Source organism: Sapajus apella, unplaced genomic scaffold, assembly GCF_009761245.1.
Source record: "Sapajus apella isolate SASKATOON/1434 unplaced genomic scaffold, GSC_monkey_1.0 scaffold19, whole genome shotgun sequence".
Lineage (NCBI taxonomy): Eukaryota > Metazoa > Chordata > Mammalia > Primates > Cebidae > Sapajus > Sapajus apella.
Genome location: NW_022436959.1, coordinates 1,448,371 through 1,463,043, shown reverse-complemented (window position 1 = coordinate 1,463,043; position 14,673 = coordinate 1,448,371). Strand labels below are relative to the sequence as shown.

The 14,673-nt window shown below is 42.4% G+C and overlaps 1 protein-coding gene and 1 long non-coding RNA gene across 6 annotated transcripts in view; one reads left to right on the top strand and one right to left on the bottom strand.

Moving 5' to 3' along the window:
* LOC116557338 overlaps positions 1-346 on the top strand; it is a 141,356-nt gene extending 141,010 nt beyond the window's left edge. For both annotated transcript variants that reach the window (XR_004271472.1, XR_004271473.1), the window contains exon 3: positions 284-346. This is a non-coding gene — a long non-coding RNA (uncharacterized LOC116557338). The remainder of the gene's footprint in view (positions 1-283) is intronic.
* Positions 1-14,673, bottom strand: part of AOAH (acyloxyacyl hydrolase) — a 191,842-nt gene that overhangs the window by 116,173 nt on the left and 60,996 nt on the right. The window lies entirely within an intron of this gene.

Here is a 14,673-nt window from a genome sequence, read left to right as displayed (position 1 = left end):
CTGCCTCAATCATGTGCCCCTGCCTCTCTGTCTCAGAAATACTGCTTTGCATTCTCAGGCCCAGTTTAAAATCTTCAGAGCCTCTCACAGTCCCTAAGCCCCTGAGAGTTGTTGCATAGTAGGTGCTCAGTAAACATGGAAATAAAAGCAAAAGAAAGTAGTTAATATAGTATGTTAAACAAGGAAAACAGGCTACCAAATTTTATGCACATAGGAAAAAACGTGGCAAAGGAATATGCTAGAATAATGATGGGTGATAGCTTTTTTCTTTTGCTCTTTTCAGGTTTTCTAAATTTTAAACAATGAGTACCAGCTCAGCAATAAATGCTTTCAGAAAAGAGCTCAATCCATGTTGTCTTGTTTCTCACTGAGGAAAATGATGTGCTCAGTGTACCAATATGCAAGTGAGGGCCCTGGGGATCTAGCGTTGAAACCCATGGTGAATGGCATAGACATCCCTTCCCTCCCCGAGCTTCATCCCTGGCAAGGAAACTGACCTCGAGCAAGTACAGTAAACAGAAGTGGGATGAAGCAGAGAGTGCTGAATCCCTGTGCGAGAACCAATTTGATTCTAACCCAGCTCTGTTCTCTGGGGCTCGATGTTTGTTGGGAGGTACGGACAAACCATGAAAACAGGATGTGGTAAGCACTGTAGCAGAGGCTGTGGGGCTGAGGCGGGATGGGCGGCTTCTGTGTCCTCCCGCGAAGTCTAGGGCAGGTTCATCTGGATGTGGCCGAGTCCCTGATACTAGTGCATATAGGGGTGGCAGAGGGAGCCAGGGCTGGGGCTGCAGGGAAATGCACCAGCTCTTGCCAAGGAGGGGAGTCAAAGCATCCAAGTGTGGGAACAGAGTCCTGGTCTCAGATGGACAGCCAGACACACCCATTTACTCAGCACCCCCTTCCAAATTCTAGTCACAATAACTGCTGGGAAAATACAGGTTTCTACTAGAAATTGGGGAAGGGTAGGATCCACAAACTAGAAAATTAGAAGCATTTCTGCAAGATGCAGTTTGGGTAACAGCAAATTGAAGCAAAGAGGGAGCAGTTGAGCTTTTAGCACATTCAAAGATGAAGATGCCCTCATCTGCGCTGTAAAGTAAAGGGGACAGCTGCCTACTTCCCATGCAGCTGGGATGTAGGAAGTAGGCAGCTGTCCTCTTTACAGTGCAGTCCGCCCAGAGGTCAAGCACCTCACCTGATCACACAGGTAGGGGCAGAATCCCATGCAGGTAGAATCCCTTGGGTAGAATCTCACCAGCATCCTTGACACTGGGGCAACAGGGCTCAATCAGTGCAGACACAGTGGCCGTGTGTAGGGTGCAAGTTTTGGTGTGACAAAAATATGGAGTCATGCCCTCAGACCCAGGGTTGCCTGAAGTCTGAGCCACAGTGGCTCTCACAACTGCCCTTTGGCAGAGGCTGTCCCCATGGTTAGGGATGGCAACCTGGCGGTGATGGTGACAGACTTGTCCTGCAGCTACATTTTCAGATATGCTACCTAAGATTCAGAAAATGGCAATTGATTCTACCCAACAACAAAGTGAATGGTGGCAGAAAGCTCTAGAAGCCACCACTGGCTCCCCCTGGGCATCACCCAAGGCTGGAGAAGGGCCCCAGCCTGGTCAACTTGAAGCTGCTGCAATAGCATAGGCAAGGGCCTTCAGGAAGCTCACGGCCTTGAGTAGGTGGGGAAGGATAAGTCAGGGATTCCAGGCTCAGAATAGCTGTGCACAGGAGCCAAGGGGGCACAGGTACAAAGGAAGATAGTTTACATCACCCTTAGGGGGAGAAAGCTTCTCAGGGGACCTTCAGCTTCAGCTAAGCTCTCACTCAAATCCCTCATCACCCCTAGAAAGCATACATTATCCCTCCTTTACAGCACAGTTCACCCAGAGGTCAAGCACCTCACCGGATCACACAGGTAGGGGCAGACTAGAGGGAGTTCTGCTTAGGATTCAGCTCCAGAGCGTTCAGTCTTCAAAACCCATGCGCAGCTTTCTCATTTACAGTGTGCCAGATAACAAAAATGGAGTTTCTGGCCTTTGAAACTGGCATCACATGGATCCACCCGGGAACTGGCATTCTAGAAGTCCCCGCCCTACCTCCATCTGGTTAATTTTCCAGCTGCAGAACTGAAGTCTTGTCTCTCCAATAACCCTGAGAGCTCCTGGGTTGGGCGGTTGAGGCTCTGGGCTATACTTTTTCATTTCACTTGACATCTTTAATAATATTGAGCCCAGGGCATGTAGGCAACAAGTATCTGTTGACTTAAATTCACAAAATCACGAAAATGGAAAGGACTAAGTAGAAACTAGGAAAGGGCTGTATTTTTCAGATATTTCCTTTGAAAGCTCAATACAAGGGTTGCTCCCTCCTGAAGCCGTCTCAGCTTCTGTTTCTTGGGTCGAGCTTTCCTTTTCTGTTTTCTTTACATTCCACATTATAATACACTCCCATGCATAGAAGTAATGTCGACTGAACAGAGGAATGAGACAATGTCTGAAAAATACAGCCCTTTTCCAGTCTCTGTTTAGTCCTTATCATCAGATCACACTGTAGTGTATAGCCACGGGGGCTCACCACAACGCTTCTGTCTAGAAAGATTTAAGTGTCTACCCAAACCAAAGCCAGCCCAAAGTCTTCAGACAAGAGGTGAGGCTTGGGGATTATTGACTGCTTTTATGGGTTGAATTTTGAATTGTGTCTCGCCAAAATTCATGTGCTGAGATCATAACCCTGCAGCAGCTCAGAATGTGACCTTATTTGGAAAAAGAGTCATTGCAGGTGTAATTATTAAAAGCAATGACAAAAACCACAATTACTTTTGCACCAACCTTATAGTTAAGCTGAGGTAAGGTCATATTGGAGCAGGGTAGGCTGGCATCCTTATAAACAGAACGCCGTGCAAAGGAAGAGAAAAAGACACATAGAGGGAAGATGATGTGAAGATACAGAGAGAATGCTAACTGTAAGAAACACCAAAAATTCCCAGCAAACCACCAGAGCTGAGAGGAAAAAGGCATAAAACAGATTTTCTCTCACAGCCGTCAGAAGCTAACCCTGCTGATTTCTTGAACTTCAGCCTCCATAACTGTCAGACAATTGTTTTCTGTTGTTTAAGCACCCCAGTTTTTGGTCACAGCCCCACAGACTCATACAACTTCTTTTGCTCCCCAGGGTGATTTTTGTTCTTGACCTTGAAGTAAGAGTAATTTGGATGATGGACGAGCAAGGGCCAAGTGCTCATCACTATCAGTTTTTTGGGCAAAGTGGTGCTCTGTTAGGGCTTATGCTCTGCCAGGCATCAGCCACATGGGAGCCCAAGGAAAAGGAAGAAAGTACTGTGGTCTGATTTAGCCATTTGGATGGGAGCAAAATGTGCATCTTCAGTAGAAACTTTAAATATTTGCCTCTATTGTTATTTGCCATTTAAAATGATTTTGGGCCATAGAGTGTTTGTGGGTTCAAATCCTGGCTTCATTAGTTATTAGGTGTAGGACCTTGGGCAAGTTAGTTAAGCACTCTGAGCCTCAGTTTCTTCATCTGTAAAATTGAGATGATAATAGCATTGTGAGGATTGACCAAGATTGCACTTAAAAATAGTGTCTTGCATATTAGTAAGCATGACATTAGTATTAACAATAATTGATGTTTTTATTTTGGTATGTAATGTCATCAATACACAACTGGAAAGATTATAACAATTGCAATGTCAGCCTATAGAAATGTATGCTATTTTCCAAGGATCCTGAAAATTGCCCTGAGAAGAAAGTATTACTCTCCCTGTTTTACAGGTGATAAAACTGAGGCTCAGAGAGATGACACAATTTAACCAGGGCCAGTATGCAAGCACAGCTGACATCAGCACTCGAATTTCCAGACTCCAGGGCCTTTCCCGCCACTGAAACACTGTTTTCCAAGAATGAAGTAAGCCCAAAATGCAAGAAAGAAACACAAGCAAGAAAATATGATCTATGAGGTTTGACCAGGCCTTGGGGAAGGGCAAGTGTGGCTCCCATGGAGTGAAGACAGTTTAATGCAAAAGGTCAGATAGATGAGAGGACAGGCTCTGGGTGTCAAGAACCTAGGCACGTGGGTGGAAATTCATGCAACCCTGGTACAAGCATGGTGGCAGGAATATGATTGGTAAGGAAAGGAGAAAGAAGTATTCTCCCAGTCAGTCATTTCTTTGTGCAGTTGTTCATTCTATCCATTTATTTTACAAATACTTCTTTAGTGTTTATGTTTGATAAGTTTTGGATTTGTGTCCCTGCCTGAATCTCACGTTGAATTGTGACACCCAATACTAGAGGAGGGCCCTGGTGGGAGGAGACTGGATCATGAGGGTGGATTTCCCCCTTGCTCTTCTCATGATAGTGGGTGAGTTCTCACGAGATCTGGTTGTTTAAAAGTATGAAGCACCACCCCCTTTGCTCTCTCTTCCTCCTGCTCTTGCCATGCAAGATGTGCCTGCTTTGTACTTGCCTTCTGCCATGATTGTAAGTTTCCTGAGGCCTCACCAGCCATGATTCCTGTACCAGCCTGCAGAACCATGAGCCAATTAAACCTCTTTTCTTTGTAAATTACCCAGTTTCAAGTATCTCCTTATACCAGTGCAAGAATGGACTAATACAATGTTGCATTGTGAATTATATGCCAGGGACATAGTAGGGAATGAGACTTCAAGAGTGTTATAATCTAGGAGAGAAGATTGACAGTAAACACTGTAATTAGAAAACAGTTTGGAAAGTGTTAAGTAGTAGTTGCTATTCTCCTTTTTCTATAGATGTGGTAAACTGAGGCTTAGAGTAGATAAATAACTCCCCCAAAGTCACAAAGACAATGAGTGGCACGGTTCAGATCCTGTTCAGACCCACTTGGCACAAAGTCCATTCTTTTTCACTCTGCTCTGGGAGATGTTAAGGGGAGTGCTAAAAATGAAACTTTTTTTTTTTTTTAAGTTTAACAAAAGTTTGGAAAATCTGAGAATGAAATCCTCCCTTGCGAAAGCCACGTCACGGCTTTGGGCCGCTTTGTGGGAATAAATAGTATTTAGGTTGGGCGTTTTCCTAAACATTCATAGGTTTCAGCCAAAGCCCATTCAGCTCTATTGACTACAATGGTAAGCACACAAAGAGCATGGCAAACAGGGGATCCTCAGGGACACGATGGAATGTCTGGAGCCATTTTAAGAGTATAGGCGAATTGTACACGACACATTCAGTAATTGGGCTTTCTAAGGTTCTGTGATGTTAAAGAATTGAATTCTGGTACACTTAGGAAGGAAAGAAAAACAGTATTTTTAGGCATGAGTTTCTACAGTGAACAATTTTGAGTGATCAAGTTCCCTGTTAACAATTATAGCATCAGTAGATTTGAAAAGTACAAAACGTGCCTTTGTTCAGTTCGCATGGTTGACAGCAGTGACAGATTCTCACAAAGGAGAAAGCCCCTGGGAATTAAATGATGATTCGAAACGGGCGTTTTTTATTGTCAAAGAGCATGCATGAATGGAGGGGAGGTGGGGGGTGGGGAGACTGCTCATCTATGCCACATCTTTTCTAGAAGTTTGTTAGGACAGGTTGTTCCTAATGCCTGAATTCACTGGTATAAGTTGATTTTTTAAATGGAGCAAGATTTGAAAGATGAGATCTTCAGGGACTTTACTGCCCACTAGAGGAGGGGAGTAAGTATGTAAATAGCTACAGCATGAGGCACTGTGTTCTCCCGCCCCACACCAACCAAATTCCTAGGTTGGAACTCTAATCTCCCTCTGATGGTGTTTGGAGGTGGGACCTTTGGATAGTGTGATTAGGTTATGAGGGTGGAGCCCTCACAATTTGAAGAGTGCCCTTATAAGAAAACGCTAGAGAGAGCCCTCTCTTCTCCATGTGAGAACATAGTGGTCTGCACCCAAGAAGAGGTCCCTTGCCAGAACCTGACCCTGCTGGCACCCTGATCTTGAACTTCTAGCCTCCAGAACTGTGAAAATACATTTCTGTTGTTTTTAAGGCACTCAGTCTAGGACACTTTGTTAGAGCAGCCCTAACTAAGACAGGAAGAGCAGAAAGAGCCAATAGAGAGGTACAGGAAACGGCTTCAAGGCAATTTCTATTCAGCAGGAAGACAAAGGCAAGAAGTTCCACTGCTTGTGGGTTTTTTATCAAATAGTGGCACGTCCAGCCTTTGTGTAGAATTTGCCGGTCTGTTATTATATCTGCATTCTGCTGTATTTTACAGTGGCTATTTTTCCAATATTCAGGATTTAGCTCTATCAAAGCCCAATTTGGTTTTAAGGTTCTGACATTTTCCAGCTCCACTGGGCATTTATGACTTTAAATTATATGCTAAAAATAAAGTCTGTTCACGTCATTTTCTTCTTCCAGGGATGAAAAAAAGGGTAAAAGGAAAAGGAAAAAGCCATTACTTTAAAATGCATTCCCTTTTATCGTTGAATGTCTCTTCTTCATACATATTTTACTCTTAGCTAAATTTTCTTCTTTCCTGCTTCTAGGCTAATTCTGCATTGTATAACGATTAGTATCATCAGTGTACTTAATCACACCCTTGCTATTGCTTCCTATTCTCCAGGCAAGACCTTTCTTAAAAATGCCTTATTTAAAATAGCATTATTTTTACCGATTCCTTTTCCCGATATTATTATTCATTGATTTTACCACCACCATCACATACCACTCTGCTATAGAGTTCTTAGAGTTCACGCCATACGGGTTCTTCTATGCCTTCACGTTCTACACCAAACATCGTATATAGTTTATCTCTAAATTTTATACTAACTCTGCCAAATAGGAAATAACTGTTCTTAACTCTACTTTGTAAATGAGAAATCCAAGACCCGGTGCTGAGTGAATTGTTCAAGGTTTCACAACTAATACCACTGTCCCATTTTGACTGTTTATTTCCTGGTATCTGGGCACATAAACAAGCTCTCCAGTACTTGGCTCTATGGAATATTCTTATTTTATAGCATGTTGACCTATTCTTTACACAAATGACTTCTGGTAAATAATTGAGTTAATCCAATGGTGAGTATGGTTCAGTCATAAGGGTCTTTTGTTACAATCTTTTACTTTTTTTTTTCTATTCGCCTTTAGGTTGTATGATCGGTCTTACTCTATGTTACACGATAAATCAATTATTTGTATTAGTTTCCTATTGCTGCTATAAGCTTAGTGGCTGAAAACAACACAACTATTCTTTTACAGTGCTGGAGGTCAGAAATTCAGGGCTAAAATCAAGCTGTCTGGAGAGCAGGGTCCTTTTGTAGGTTCCCAGGGAGAACCCATTCCTTGCTTCTTCTAGTTTTTAGTGGTGATGGCCTCATGGCTCTAAATGCCACCACTGTTGTCACATTTATCTCCCTTGCTCTGATCCCAATGCTTGCCTCTTGTAAGGATTCTTGTGATCACATCAGACTCACCCAGATAATCTGGGACAATCTCCCTGTCCAAAATACTTAACTAAATTGCATCCCCAAACCTCCTTTTGCTGTCTAAAGTAACAGACACAGGTACTGGGGACTAGAATGTAAACTTGGGGGTGGGGGAGATTATTCTTTCTATCATACTCTCATTCAACAAATAGTTGTTTAGTAATTAATGCATGCAGCGAACTATGTAAGGCTCTGAGGAAATTTCAGGGGCTAGCACTATGTTTGAAGAATGAAACAGACAAACTGTCACTGCTTTCATGGAGTTTACACCCTAACAGAAGATGCAGACATTAAATAATAACTTTATAATTATTGAATTACAATTGGAATAAATGCTGGAAAAATCGAGTGCGAAGAATGGCGAGGAATTGTGGAGGAACTGGCTTAATTTGGGACATCAGGGAAAACTTAGAGGGAATGACTTTGAGCTGAGCTCTAATAGGGGCGATTAATTAAGTGAAGATGAGGGCCAAGAGTGGATGCTGGGAGACCAGTGATTAAAGCCTTAAAACTCAAAGGATCTTTTAGAACCATTCCCAGTCATTAGCGTCATTAGCTTTTCTTGAGCTGAGGGAATTAATAAGCATGTTCTCGAGAGAGAGAGTTGTCATTTTCTGAATTTCTCAAAAGCAGGCAAGAAAAATGTTCATATCTCAAATATCATAGAAATATCTTCCTTGAAATAATTTGATTTCTTCCACTTATCAAAAGTCAATAGTAACTTAACATTTGCATTATTTTTGCTGTCCTCTGAAGAGTCTTAACACCTCTATGAGTTTAATAGCCCCCAAATCAGTCTTTATACAAGTTTAAGTAGGTAAATTAGCCAAGATTCCAAATATGGGTGTTAGCAAAAATACAGCTTTGAATCTATGGCAAGATCATGTGAAATGCTTGCAGAAAAGATTGATCAGTAGAGCATAGGTCCAGACATAGTGTTCCAATGTTCCAATGCCGTCCTCAGTTCTCTTAGAGGTTAGATTTTTTTTTTTTTTTTTAGATGGAGTTTCGCTCTATCACCCAGCCTGGAGTGCAATTGTGCAATCTTGGCTCACTGCAACCTCCATCTCCTGGGTTCAAACTATTCTCCTGTTTCAGCCTTTTGAGTAGCTAGGACTACAGGTACATGCAACCTGGCCTGGCTAATTTTTATATTTTTAATAGAGATGGGGTTTCACCATGTTGGCCTGGTCTCGAACTCCTGACCTCAGGTGATCCTCCTGCCTCGGCTTCCCAAAGTGCTGGGATTACAGGCATGAGCCACCTCTCTAAACTCTAAACTCTAAGGTTTAAGCCTTTAAATATGCAGAGAGCAGCTTAATTTTGTGGTCTCTAATACAGAAAGCCTTTTCTATTTCTGTGGTAATTTCTTGCCTAATCACCATCAAAGAGCTTTGTGAAGTCAAAATACATGAGGGGGATAAAATCTCATCTTAATTTTTCACTTTTTAAATTATAAGAAAGGGTGAGCATTTTCTCCTAAATTTTCAGTTCTTTAATCTTTTTCCTTAAACCATTTGTTTGTGTCCTTTGCTGACTTTTTTTTCTTTTTGATTTTTTTAGGAGCTCTTTGAATCAAAGAGAAAATAATTCACTGTGTGGCATATTACGAAAACATTTACCCAGTATGTGATTTCTCTTTTAACTTTGTGAAGGGGGCAAATTTTTACTAGTCAGATATATTAATATTTCCCTTTGTGACTTTTCAATCACAAATTACAGATACAATTGCTCAGGTTTTTTATGGTTCAATTTTTTAAGTGATTCAGTCTTTAATCATTTGAAATTTATTTTGCTATAAGGTATAAATAGGCATCTAGCTTAAATTTTTAAAAAATGTCTAGTCTTTAGTCCATTGTATTTATTGAGTAATCCAGTGTTTTAGCACTGATTTGAAATGCTATTTTAATCAAATACAAGGATCTCAAATGCGTTTAGGTTTATTTCTAGACAGTACATTTTGCTCCATTTTAAGCTGACTTTCTGTGTCTAGAAAACTATATTCCCTTGTCACTTATCTTGTTGTTCATAATTTCCTCAGATGTTCAAAGAGGAACTTTTAAAAACATTGTCAATTATACAACTTCACAACCAACAATTTGAATTTTGAATTTTCTCCTCTGTAAAGTAAGATAATGGAATAATTTTATAATTGTGTGGGAGGTTTTAGATGATGTATATCTGCTAAGTACTTAGTCCAATTCCATAGCAGTCAGCACTGCCTTTTATTCTCATGTGTACATGTACAATAGAAGCTTGGTAAAGCTTTGAGCTTCCAGCCCAAGTGGGCTGGCACCAGAATCTGTGCTCTTCAACATCATACTGAATTGCCGTTCAGTTAGAGGCAGAAGAGAAACTTGATTTCTTGGAAAGCTGGAGGGGAATGAGTGTTCTGTGAGGTTTGTTTTTATACGTATTTTTTTAGAATGGGAGAGACTTGGGCTTGTTACCAGGCCTTCTCATTTTCTTCTTTGGGTGTAGATAACTTCAGTGCACCTTTGTAATTAGCACACTATTTTGAGAAAATCCACAGAAAACGAATGAATTCCAAATAGTTTAGGTCTAAAACCTCTAGTTCTCTCTGTCCTTCTAAGAGGCCTTATTCCTAGGGGTCTGGAGACTGGAAACTCGTAGCTGAGATTAAGTTGATGAATCAATCAGAAAAGGGGTAGAATCAAGGAATGGCTAGGGAAAAGGATGCAGTGAGAGGGCAAGCGGGGATACGTGGTTTTGGATGTGTGGGAGGTGAGAAGCAGGAGAAGGGACAGTGCTTTCAGGCTTGGGCCAGTCTCCAGCACTACAGTTCTCACCCTTCAGTGCCCGTCAAAAGTGTTCTGCAAGTGCGATGCTTAAACCCCACCCAGGAAGACCAGAGCAGGTGCCCTGAGGTGAGTCCCATGTTTACTTCTGAAAACTGCTTCACATTCTCAAATAAGCAAAATGCTTTGAACTCTGGTATAGTCCACTGAGACTAGACATCCTCACAGGGGAGAAGGTAAGGCATGTCCAGGATTGCCCTTCTCATCCTATTTTTCATTCAACCAATGTTACAGAGCACTTACTATGTGCCAGGTACTATGCCAGTCCAGGAATACGATGGTGAGCAAAAAAGACAGGGTCCTTGCGTTCAGATGATATCAAAGAAATAAACAAAGTGATGTGAGAGAGCAGGAAAGGGGAGTTTCTTCAGAGAGGCTGGTCAGGGAAGGCCTTTCTGAAGAGGGGGTACTTAAACCAGCAGGGGGACAAGGTGCTGGCCATGCAGGGAACTGGGAGTTCTAGGTAAAGGGCCCAGCACAAGGGGCGGACGCAGGCGAGGTGGAGCGTGCTGGGCAAACTACTCTACCCTGAAAAAGCCACCTCCACTCCTGTTCCCTCCAGGGAGAGCTCAGCTCTCGTCTGCTGGTTTCTGTTCCTCCTTGCACCTTGTGTGAGCTCACTCGTCTCTTCCTCACTGTTTGTCTGTAAGCCTGCCTCTCCTGCTAGAAAAGCTATTTACATTGCTATTGCCTGCCACACTTGCTGGATTACTGTTCTACATAATTCATTCTACATAAATATTTGCTGGCTGATAAAAAGAAAAACAATTATTTCGTAGAAAGTATGGGACTTCAGGGAAGTCTCTCGGTTCTCTAGGTATCAGTAGCCTCATTTATAAAATGACAGAATCGTATCTGTCCTGCAGACTTGGGATGGTTAAAAGAGGTAACTTATTAGGGTACCTGGCTGTGGGGTTGGCACACGGTAAGGGCTCAAGAAATGTTTGTTGAGGCATGACTAAGTGAGCGAACGTCTGTATGGTTTGTTACTGAGAAAGTTGGGTTATTGTGCAAGGTTCTTGAAAATTAAGCTGTTTATGATATTTTATGAAAACCAAAACTAAAGCTGCCTTTACTTCCCTCTGGCTCTGAGAAGTGCTAACACTGAATGTGCTCCAGAATCTGTGCTAAACGCAGACACTGCTGACGTGAAGGGCTGGAGGTCTAAAGTCCAGGGCCCTGGGTTGAGTTCAGATTCTAATCACTACTTATGAGGCTTGGGTAAAGGCTTTAAGCCACAACTACAAAACATGTCTGATAATCATACCTATAAAATAGAGTTTGACCCTGTGACATTAGGTTAACATTAGAGATATCAGTATGAGCTCACGTCCACATACACACACGTAGAGACACACACACAGACACAGAAACAATTGTAGATATTTGTGTATACATGGGTTGTATACACACATACTTTACTTAGCTCTCCACAGAGAAGACCAGGACCTAAGAAGGTCAATCAGCAATGACATCTCAGTAGCAATGGTCACGCCTAACAGCCAGATCTTGGTTTCCAAATACCATTCTCCAATTAAAGGAGCCAGGTCTCCTTAGGGACATGCTGATTCAAGGACAGGGGCAGAAGAATACAAGATAGCAAGATGAGCCTGGATCACCTGGTAGTGTCAGAACATAAAGTAATACGGAAGAACAAAGAAGGGCAGAGGAGTGTCAAAAAGACCCAGGAGGCTCCCTAAGCTTCCAATGGTAGCAAAACTGGAAAAGTGGAAACATTTGTGCAATAAAATAGTGTATATTTGAATTATAACTCAAAGTATAAAATACATATACATGAATCTGTGTTAGTGTAAATAAATGATTGGCTAATTAAATAAATAAGGGAGAAGAGAGATGTTTTTTACATTGGAGAATTCCAAAAGATATATGTGGATATTCCATATTGTGGGAGCGGGGGCTTGGTCCTCCCTGGCCTCCCTGAGTGTAGGCAGGACTGAGAGACTCGTTTCTAAAGAACAGAGTAAAGGAAAAGGGGGGAAATGGTGACTTTGCAATTGGGAAACCTGGCAAACGATCCTTTCACCGAGTGATGGAGGTTGACCTCACTAGCGATGTTGTGTGGCGTCATTTAACCCTGATAGGATGTCATGAGAAGAACGCTTCACCTCTGTGGTGTTCTTTCCAAAAACCCCTAACACCCTTAAACCAAGACAAAAACATCAAACAAATCCCAATTCGGAGAACATTTTACCGATGTACTTGTACCCCTGAAAACTATCAAGGTCACAAAAAACAAGGAAAGATGAAGAATCTGCCACACACCGAGGACACTAAGGAGACATGGAAAAGAAATAGGTGGGTGATGAACAATGAGAACACTTGGGCACAGGGAAGGGAACAACACTCACAGGGCTAGGTGGGGGGTGGAGGGCAGGGGAGGGAAGGTACAGCGGGGGTGGGGCAGGGAGGACGGTGAGGGATAACACTGGGAGAAATGCCTGGTGTAGGCGACAGTGGGGAGGGGGAGGGATAGAGACAGCAAACCACCATGGCATGTGTGTACCTATGCAACAATCCTGCAGGATGCAGGATGTACACATGTACCCCAGAGCCCAAATACAATAAAATAAAAAATAAAAAAAGAAATGCAACACATGTCCTGGAGTAGATCCTGGAACGGAAGAGGACATTAGAGGAGAAACGGGTGAAATCCAATAAAATCTGGGCTCTAGTAGCTACTAAGGTATATACAGTAGCAATATTGATTTCTTTAGTTTTGACTAAGTAATATTAAGATGTTCACATTGTGGGGAATTAGACTTGGGTGAACAGTATTCTCCTGCAGTATCCTCACAACTTTTTATAAATCTGAAATTATTACCAAAAAAAGTTATTAGAAATAGCAGAGTTTGGGGGAGACTAGACAATAACACATCTGACAGTGTGTTATATGCTCTAGGGCTAAAAACAGCATTATGAGCATCAGGGTTCTGTGAACTGTGCAGAATGAAATTTAGTGGTTATGGAATCTCAGAAAGTGTCCAATTTCCTGTCCATCCATGATTCTTTTTCTAAACATTACCACCTGAGACTGTCTACTAAAAGAGATGCCAGGTATTTTATTTGACACCTGGCGTTTAAAAAATAAAAGTGAATTCCTGAGGTCAGCTTGTTTATTGCTTAGGCGAACCAGAATTTGTCATGTGTCACTTTCTCATAAAAAGAGTACAAATTTACTTCTTGCCAAACCCATTTATGTCAGTTTCCTGGTAGTTTGGGGTCCAGGGAAATGGGATTTCCTGTGCATACACACCTTCCGCCACACTCAGCATCAGAGAGCTTTTGGTTCTTGTAGAACCCCAACTCACTGTGGGAAAGGCTGTTTCAAAGTCTGGCTTGCTTTCCTAAGGCATCAGGTCTCCCTGCCACCCAGCAGTTCAGGAGGCCCCAGGGAAATATGGAGAATCGCTCCACACAGGGCTTACATTCTGAACAGGATTCTCTTTTAACATGGATCAAAGTGGCTGAAGTAAATCTTGAGTGTGCTTTGGAGATGCTGGTAAATGCAGCACGTTCCTCCAGCACTGCTGTGGTTAGAAAGGGGTCTGTTCAAAGCTACGAGATCTGCCTGGGGATCGATCTCAAGGTTTGGGGACCTAAGTGGAAGCAGCTTAAAGCTGAGGAGGCTCCACGAGGCTTCTGGCTCAACTGGGACTCATACAATGTAACCTTCTGATCCAAAAAAGACAGCTTTAAAGAGCCACTGGGTGTACATGAATGGGCTGCATTCAGTTTTCAATTTGTGGGCTGTGGTGTCAGAATCATGGTTTTGGACACATGTGTATGCATCCCTGTGCATGTGCACAAGCAGACACACACACACACACACACACACACACACACCCCAGCAGCAATCAATGCCCTGTTTTGTGTGCAAATGAGAAGAGTGGTAAAAATAAACTCCCAAGACAGGTAACAGGAAACCACCCAGCTGGTCTTTGCAATGAGGCTTGCAGCTATTTTTCCTTCCCTTTCCTCCCCATTCCTCTTCTCTTCCTCCTTCTCTCCTGTCTCCTTTTTCTTTTGCTTCTTGTACTAGTGGGACTTTGTAGATTTTTCTTGCTTTAATTAATTATGGATGAAGTTTGTCCTTTTTGAGCACATGGTAGCTAGTGGTAGGGAACATTGCCACAGGACCAGCAAGAAGTGGGCCTGGAATTTCAGGTGGGTTGTAGATGATGAACAAGGGTTCACTGTGGATCCCAAATGCGGTTCCACCTTTAACTTTTGGCCCCGCTGAAGCTAGATCTTGGTTGCTCTGCATTGCTTGCTTCTGTGCTCTGAGTTCCCTGGTGCAGAGGGACCAATCCATCCACTCTATCCCTGCAGCATGCATATCATAGAGGAGATGGCTTGCATCACATTATTTCTATTGTA